General features: G+C 38.2%; 1 pseudogene; it reads right to left on the bottom strand.

Annotated features, from left to right (window-relative positions):
- Positions 1-3,766: 3,766 nt before the first annotated feature.
- On the bottom strand, positions 3,767-9,305 carry LOC131355459 (diamine acetyltransferase 1-like; annotated as a pseudogene).
- Positions 9,306-9,575: the final 270 nt, after the last annotated feature.

Below are 9,575 nucleotides of genomic sequence, written 5' to 3'. Positions count from 1 at the left end.
TTGTTAAACATTGCCATTTTTATGAAAATATTGGGGCTGTGTGAGCTCTAGTGGCACAGGGAAGTTGATGGCAAGATGAATGCAGCATGTCATCAGAAAATACTGGCAGACAATTTGCATTCTACAGCAAGAAAGCTGCATATGGGATGCTCTTTGATGTTCCAACATGACAGTGATCCAAAGCACAAGGCCAAGTTGGCCCTCCAATGGCTACAGCAAAAAAAGGTGAAGGTCCTGGCATGGCCATCACAGTCTCCTGACCTTAATATCATTGAGCCACTTTGGGGAGATCTCAAACGTGCAGTTTGTGAAAGACAACCAAAATATTTACAGAACCTGGAGGCATTTTGCCAAGAAGAATGGCCAGTTATACCACCTGAGAGAATTAAGGACCTCATGCACAATTATTTATACAAATAAGACTGCATGCCATTACTGATGCTAAAGGGGGCAATACACAATACAATACAAATATTAAGAACTAAAGGTATGCAAATTTTTAAACAGAGAGTATTTCCTCATTTTCTTTATTGTCATGTGTTGTTTGATGACTGTGCCATTCTGTTATGACCATTTGAATCGCAACCTTTTTGCGGGGTTCCATTTCCAGTCTCGCACGAGAACTCTTACACGTGAACTTGTGTTATTTCATTATTATTTCGGTTGCGAAAAGCAGTTTGTGGACCAGACAGAGTTGTTAGCGATTCTTCCCATTGTGAAGTCATGCAGTGCTCCTGTCGCTGATCCATCGTGCAGTGTGAACACAGCAGTGACTGAATGCTACCGTGCAGTGTGCATACACTGTAATGAAGAACTGGCCTACCATTGAAGCTCATCGAGTTTAAAACATCATTTAAATGCAAAACACATCACAGGTTTCACTACCAAACTGACGAGTAGCAAACCAAACGGACATGTTAAACAAAATAATAAGTGTATGTTTAATTTCATTAATCACACAAAAAGGGTGTCGGTATTGTTTCCATAATATGTATCCATAATATATGCTATGTATCCATATGTATCCAGAAGATGCATGCATGTGTATATTAAAGTTGTTACAATTATTGCCACCTGGTAAAGGAAAAAATATATACTGACTGATTATTAGTTTGCTCTCAGAATAACTTCTAGAAACTTGAGATTCTGGTTCATGTTGAAAAGATTTCAGAAACAGTTCCTGTAAAAATTCTCAGGTGCACTTATATGCTGTGAATAATTCCCTGGAGGTCCAGTGCAGGGGCATCATGCACATACTTTTTTAAAGAGGGCACAGTGTGCACTGCACAGAAACATGTGATGCTGAGAGACAAATGTATTTTGGCTGATTGCAAAATTACATGAAGGTGTAGTACAGGTGTTCTTAATTGTTCAGTAAGTGTACAGTGAGGGAAAAAATTATTTGATTCCCTGCTGATTTTGTACGTTTGCCCACTGACAAAGAAATGATCAGTCTGTAATTTTAATGGTAGGTGTATTTAAACAGTGAGAGACAGAATAACAACAAGAAAATCCAGAAAAACGCATTTCAGAAAAGTTATACATTGATTTGCATTTTAATGAGTGAAATAAGTATTTGATCCCCTATCAATCAGAAAGATTTCTGGCTCCCAGGTGTCTTTTATACAGGTAAGGAGCTGAGATTACAGTAGGAGCACTCTCGGGGAGTGCTCTTAATCTCAGCTCCTTACCTGTATGAAAGACACCTGTCCACAGAAGGAAGCAATCAATCAGATTCCAAACTCTCCATCATGGTCAAGACCAAAGAGCTGTCCATGGATGTCAGGGACAAGATTGTAGACCTACACAAGGCTGGAATGAGCTACAAGACCATCGCCAAGCAGCTTGGTGAGAAGGTGACAACAGTTGGTGCGATTATTCCAAAATGGAAGAAACACAAAAGGACTGTCAATCTTCCTCGGTCTGGGGCTCCATGCAAGATCTCACCTCATGGAGTTTCAATGATCATGAGAACGGCGAGGAATCAGCCCAGAATTACACTGGAGGACTTTGTCAATGATCTCAAGGCAGCTGGGACCATAGTCACCAAGAAAACAATTGGTAACACACTACGCCATGAAAGACTGAAATCTAGTAGTGCCCGCAAGGTCCCCCTGCTAAAGAAAGCACATGTACAGGCTCATCTGAAGTTTGCCAGTGAACATCTGAATGATTCAGAGGAGGACTGGGTGAAAGTGTTGTGGTCAAATGAGACCAAAATCCAGCTCTTTGGCATCAACTCAACTCGCCGTGTTTGGAGGAGGAGGAATGCTGCCTATGACCGCAAGTACACCATCCTTCCCTCAGCCAGGGCATTGAAAATGGGTATAATATTCCAGCCTGACAATGTCCCAAAACACACGGCCAAGGCAACAAAGGAGTGGTTCAAAAAGAAGCACATTAAGGTCCTGTAGTGGCCTAGCCAGTCTCCAGACTTTAATCCCATAGAAAATCTGTGGAGGGAGCTGAAGGGTCAGCCACAAAACCTTAATGACTTGGAGAGGATCTGCAAAGAGGAGTGGGCCCAAATTCCTTGAGATGTGAGATGTGTGCAAACCTGGTGGCCAACTACAAGAAATGTCTGACGTCTGTGATTGCCAACCTAGGGTTTACCACCAAGTACTAAGGGTTTGCCACCAAGGGTTTGCCACCAAGTACTAAGTCATGTTTTGCAAAGGGGTCAAATACTTATTTCACTCAATAAAATGCAAATCAATGTATAACTTTTTTGAAATGTGTTTTTCTGGATTCTTTTGTTGTTATTCTGTCTCTCACTGTTCAGATAAACCTACCATTAAAATTACAGACTGATCATTTCTTTGTCAGTGGGCAAACGTACAAAATCAAAATCAGATCAAATAATTTTTTCCCTCATTGTATATACAAAGCAGTTATAGTTTTCACCTGGTCACCTGGTGACTCATCACAAGCTCCATCAGTAAGGAAACCCAGCAGCATCTTTACTTCCTACGAAGGAGGACCATCGAGAGCATCCTGAGCAGCTGCATCTCTGCTTGATTTGGGAATTGCACTGTCTCGGATTGCAAGACCCTTCAGCGGATAGTGAGGACAGCTGAGAAGATCATTGGAGTCTCTCTTCTCTCTATCATGGACATTTACACAACATGCTACACCCCACACACCCCTCACACACAGTCTTCACCCTCCTGCCATCTGGAAAGAGGTATCGAAGCATTCGGGCCCTCACAACCAGACTGTGTCATTTTCTTTCCTCAAGCCATCAGGCTCCTCAACATCCAGAACTGAACTGTACCAAACTCACACACACACACACACACACACTCAAACTCGCTCAAATCCTTACACTTGTCCATTTTTCCTGCTTCTAACACATCAACTTTGAGGACAGAATGTTCACTTGTTACCTAATATATCCCACCCACTAACAGGTGCCATGATGAGGAGATACTCAGTGTTATTCATCTCACCTGTCAGTGTTCATAATGTTATGCCTCATCATATGGCATATGGTTGAAATGACAATAAAAGCTTTTTGACTTGACTTAATTTTTCCTCAACCGCAAGGTGGCAGCATTTTTTCCCTTTTTTTTCTTTTAAATAAAATTGAACACTGCCACCTTTATTTCTTTATGTCTCTGCATGTCTCCTCTGTGTTGATTCACACTGAGCAGCACTGACAATATTGTTTATTGTATTCATGCCTGCTAGGAATAATTTTGCCTTGAACCAGAATCATCCAGTCAGAAACACAAGTAATATGTACAGCAGATCATCAAAACAGTGTTAAATGCTTTAAGCTTTATTAGCAGTTAAGTGCTGATGGGGTAACAGGTATGGGTCATAAGAAGAAACTTGAACAGAGATGTGCCTCACTCACTAAATATACACGTGATCTTCTGAAACGGTAGAAGGATTAGGTACAAGCTGAACTTTAGAATATCCTTCAAATCTCTTAAGCAAATCTATGCTTATTTTTCCCAGCTGTTTGGCATGCACTATAAAATACAACACGGGTATCTTTCATAACAGACTTTTCTAAGAGGAAAGCATAAATAGTCCACTAGAGCAAAGTACAATCCTGTTCCCATTTACACACAATGATCTAAACAGACATTTGGATAAAGTGCATTTTACATGTCTTTATTTTAATTGTGTATTTCTCACTCATCTTACTGCTTCACATTGTATGAAACAATTTTCTCTAACATGTCCAGAGACCACTTAGCAGTGTGATAATGGATGTCACACGCATATCACACATTGCTCTTGTAATTTTGCATTACAAATAGATAAATAAATATACACTGCCACAGACTGTGGTTTTATTTTTGTAAACATTTATGATATATGTGGCAGCCCAACTGATGTGAGAGCAAACAGAGATTAGTCAAGTGATCAGATAAAGATGAGGCTGGTGTTTAAATGTGGAAAATTCCTGAGCTAATGTAACAGACAGAGACTGATGTGGATGATGTTGGAAATCATGTAAATGATAATTCATTTATAAATGTAAACTTTCCCCTTCACCCTACAGTTTTGGGGTTAACCAGGCTATACTTATATACTATTTTACTTCTGATAATTCCAATATGGAAATATATTACAGCTCAGGAAAATGAACAAATTTGAACCTGTGAAGGATTTTAGCATGCTGCCACACTTGTATCACACTGGATGACATTAACATTACCATACCACATGATAATCTACTAAAAAGAAATAGTACTATTTTTTATCATCTTAAGAATATGTAATAATATCCTGTGGTTATCGTCCCCTGAACAACAGACACTTTACAACGAAGACACAGAATTGTCTACACACAACACACAAAGTCAAGTTTCACATTTCACTTCCATCAGTGCTGGAGGAAGAACCTATAGCTTACTGAACTATATTTTAGTTAGGGATAGAAAGAATAAAATGAAATTTAGAACTCTTTATCAGCCAACTTTTGAAAGGCATCCCCATGACAGTACATGTAGTGATAACCCAGGTTAGAGGTCACGTCCGTGGAACCCTGATTCAGGTAGAAGTCCAGCGCTGTCTTGTTCCAGTTCAGCACCGTAAAATTGAGCTGAGTGCAGCCAGCAGCTCGTCCCAGCTGTTATAGCCATGACCCAAAATCAACATTAACACAAAATTTACATGACACATTCCAAAATGGAAAAATATTTCAGTTAAAAGATGCTACAGATGGTTTTACTTAACCAGTTTCTGAATACTGAACTTTTAGAAAACATTAATACATCCCTAACCTGTGCAACTTTGCTCATCAGTGCCTTGCCAATGCTCTTTCCTGAAAGAGATGCAGACATGAAGATGAAATTAATTAATTACGAAAAGGGCTTCCATTATAAACATGTTTCAGTTTTAGGTGTTTTCTCAGTACAGGGCAATGCATCAGAATTATTCTCCTATGAAGAATGATCATATGCTACAGGCACTATACAGACACTTAGATAAAAGCTACCTCAGGGGATGTTTGTGTGTTTAAAAGGGTTCAACTTTCAACCTGTTCTGAAGGAGAAAACGTTTGCTGTAGGGCTTTACATAGAAACTTTAAAGGTTTCCCCAGAAGTTAAATATTTATTCTTATATTATTAATATTTAAATGTAAAAATGTAATTTTTAATCAATAATATTAGGTTAATTAATTATACAATTAGTGTACATGTTATGTTAGAAAATCTGAATTATTGTTTTAAAGCTGGTGTCAAATAAAAGCACCATAATTACCTCTGAACTCTGGCATCACGTACAAGTCCTCCATGTAAACAGCTCAGCCTTTCCATGAGCTATAAGTGTAGACGTACATGGAAAAACCTATTTTTGTATGACCTGAAACAGACATACACAAACACATTCTGAAATGACTGGAATTTTTTATTCCATTCACATAAAAGAAATAAAATTTCATTGTAAGAATAAGTCTCAATATAAGTATCAATATGTACGTGTAAAGAAGAGACTGGACAAGCTAATCAGGAAGGCCAGCTCAGTCCTGGGGATGCCCCTGGACACAATACATCCTTGCTGAAGAAAGACGCGCACCCCCTGTATGACACAGTTACATCTCTGAGCAGCTCCTTCAGTGACAGACTGTTACATCCATGTTACATACAAGTGTCTGAACGAGCGATAGAGAAGGTCTTTTCTTCGTACTGCTATTAGACTTTACAATCAGAGCTGCTCCCAGTGAACCAGTCGTCATAATACACACTGTTCATACTGATTTTTATACTGTGTTATAACTGTGAAATAACCTGTCACCATAATACACATTGTTGTGTGTGATATTTTTTATAAACTGTACAATTACAATAATTTAACTTTTTGTGCAATAACAACAATTTAAGATGTGCAATAACCTAGTACAAATTGTTTGTGAAATTATTTTATTTTCTTCTGTATATATATCGATTTTTTAATCTCTGCTTCATATTTGCACATTTTTTCTTTTTTCTTGCTGCTGTACCATGGAAATTTCCCCACTGTGGGACAAATAAAGGTTTATCTTATCTTATCTTAATTTCTAATGTACATCTAGGTCACCCTTTACAGGTACAATGTTACTATGTAACTTTAAGGTTTTTTCTTTTATTTCCTAAAAGGACCTATTTCCTAATGGCAGAAAATGATCTGATGTGATTCATCTTAATTTTAAGGTTCCTTTTTATTCCATCACAACAACCTGCAGATTTATATCCACTTTATCTAAGTAAGTAAGTAAGTAAATAGATAGGTAATATGTTAGTGAGTAAACAAACACAAACAACAAGCAACATCAGTGATGATGAAATCAGGTATTACTGTTAAGTACTGTATCTGAATACTAACACTGACAGGGCCTGGACAGCGTTTTTGATCACATTGCCGGCGTCTCACCATCTTTGGACTTGTGCTGTTCAGGAACCTCAGCGATTATCGCATGGAAAAATGGGTTTTTAGAAAACCCATCCTGCTCAAGGTCTACAGTGAGGAATAAACAGAAATTCATTAATGACACACCACTAATGTGATCAATTATATGTAGGTTGCTACTATACAACAAGAGTTTAAGAGCTTAATATACCTTTTTGTGTAACTGTGACCTGATCTGTGACTCTCATATTCTGCCAGCTCCTAGAAACAAAATAAATGAATAAATGGTTCACTGTTGTATACACGTTGCTGTGTACTAATACATATTTGGTTTATTTTGTTTGTTTTTTTACTGCAGTTCTGGGGATCAGCTGCCCTGTGTAGTTTGAAATGTTCTCCATTCCCCCAGAAGGGGCTAATAAAGGCAAAAAAAATGGAATGTTTTATTTCCTGTGTTCTACATTTTACATTTATTATAATACACAACTGAATCTAATATTGATTCACTGACTTTAATTTTCTATTTTTTATAGCTGAAACAAAGGCACAGTACACAAATGGTGTATCAAATATATTTTCAAAGACCATGAAACTCAAGAGCAGTTCTCATTAAGTATTTAACTACACCTTGTACTTCATTCATACAGTAACTATTTATACATAACACCACAATGGACCATATTGTGATAGAATCAGTTACATTCATTTACTCTCATCTGTTGAGTCAATGTCCATTGTTAAGATGCTGTGCAGATCTCCCTAGTCAGTTCTCCAGGCACTTTGTTCTATGTGTTACTCTAAAAAGAAAAGTATGTTAGCAGCAAGGTGTGATGCTCTGAGGACTGACTGTAAAAACTTGAACAGAAGGTTATCGTCACATTGCTTTTATACATAAATATGTCAGCTATCTTCTAAATGTGAAGGCCTCCAAACATTCACACCTCATGCATGGCCTGAACAAAAAATAACTACACAAATGTAGGTGGGAGTCAAGTTTATTTTTTAAGGATGGATTACTGACAGACATTTCACATCGACAGCAATGACAAATCACTGATGTATGGATGAAAGTACAAAGCACAGTGGTAATTACTGCTTTTTGTCTTCATGCAGAACTACAGTGTATTCATATTTTACCATGGGCCATGGTTAATTATAACTGAAAAGAAGTACAGTGTAATAACTATAGAGTTAGTGTAATAGTGTATAGTATAATAGTGTAAGAACTAGAGTTTAATCTCTTTAAAATGTTTTGTAGAAAGCAAGTTTGGTGTGGAGGAACTTGGCTGGCCTGCACAGAGTCCTGACCTCAACCCAATAGAACACCTTGGGATAAATTAGAGACTGCGATCCAGGCCTTCTCGTCCAACATCAGTGCCTGTCCTCACAAATGTGCTTCTAAATGAATGGTCAAAAATTCCCATAAACACACTCCTAAACTTTGTGAAAAGTGTTTCCAGAAGTGTTGAAGCTGTTATAGCTGCAAAGGGCGGGCCAACATATTACATTCATGTGCATCTAAAGGCAGACGTCCCAGTCACAGTCTCCTCTCTAATACATCCAAAAGATGTTCTATCGTGTTGAGGTCAGAAGCTTTGTGCACTGGTGTACAGTCATGTTGGAACAGGAAGGGGTCATCCCCAAACTGTACCCTAAAGCCCAGCCCCGCCCCTGAAAAACACCTGAATTCAATGATTTAGAGGAGTGTCCCAAAACTTTTGCCAATATAGTGTAAGTTTAACTTAGGCTGTTTTTGGAGTCACTGATCACTCTGGTCTGTTCTCAGAATTTATTTTTCAGTCAGGGAACTTTTTAACTCCACGGATTCTCGGATTGACTAAAAATAAACTGCAACACAGAGCCAGGGCAGACGCACAGTCAGTGTGAGAGCATCACATTAATACAGGAACAGCTGCTTATCAGCGAAACACCTTCAAATATCAAATCAAATATGTTTCCTGTTACAGCATAAAACTGAACTATCCTTTAAAGAAAAAGAAAAAAAATAAATAAACGTGTTTAATTTACAGTGAAATATGAATCACTCACTTACTGACATCATGCGCCTGATGTCCTTACAGTCCTCAAGAGTGGCGGCGCGGATCGTGAAGTCCATTTTAATCTGAGTTATAAAACCACTGACAAAAGTCAAACATACACAGATCTTTACCTTATAACAAATTTAGACGTTAAAGCAAGTGACATGAAAACGATAGAGCTTTCCTTGGGCTAAACGTGACCAGTCAACAACGCCGCCATCATGTGAAGGTCACGGTTCCTTATTGGTTCTTTCGTTGACTTGAATATTTCTGAGCGTGACTTTTTTGAGTTCCACAGACACATTTACCTTTCCTGTGATAGGGAAAAAAATTCTGAGTTTAACAAAACCGATTAAAACCGATTTATTTTACCACAAAATTGATCCCGAGTACTTCTGGATTGATTTGTACTGCCTACCGAATTTGACCTTCTCAACATGGCGGATGTAGTGGCCTCAGTGACTTTTACAATTGGTATAACAAATGCACAAAGTCAAGTAGAGTTTTACACACCGGCGAAACTCCTTTCCTAATCCTTAATGTATGTTTCTGGACTCTAATGTCATATAAGCTTATCGTAATAGGCTATATTAGGCTACACTACAGTGTAATCTATAAACAGGAGGCAAAATTATACACCGACCAGGCATAACATTATGATCACCTGCCTAATATTGTGTCGGTCACCCC

Source organism: Hemibagrus wyckioides, linkage group LG07 (assembly GCF_019097595.1).
Source record: "Hemibagrus wyckioides isolate EC202008001 linkage group LG07, SWU_Hwy_1.0, whole genome shotgun sequence".
Lineage (NCBI taxonomy): Eukaryota > Metazoa > Chordata > Actinopteri > Siluriformes > Bagridae > Hemibagrus > Hemibagrus wyckioides.
The sequence above is the reverse complement of the archived record's forward strand: the minus strand, read 5'-3'. Positions and strand labels throughout refer to the sequence as shown.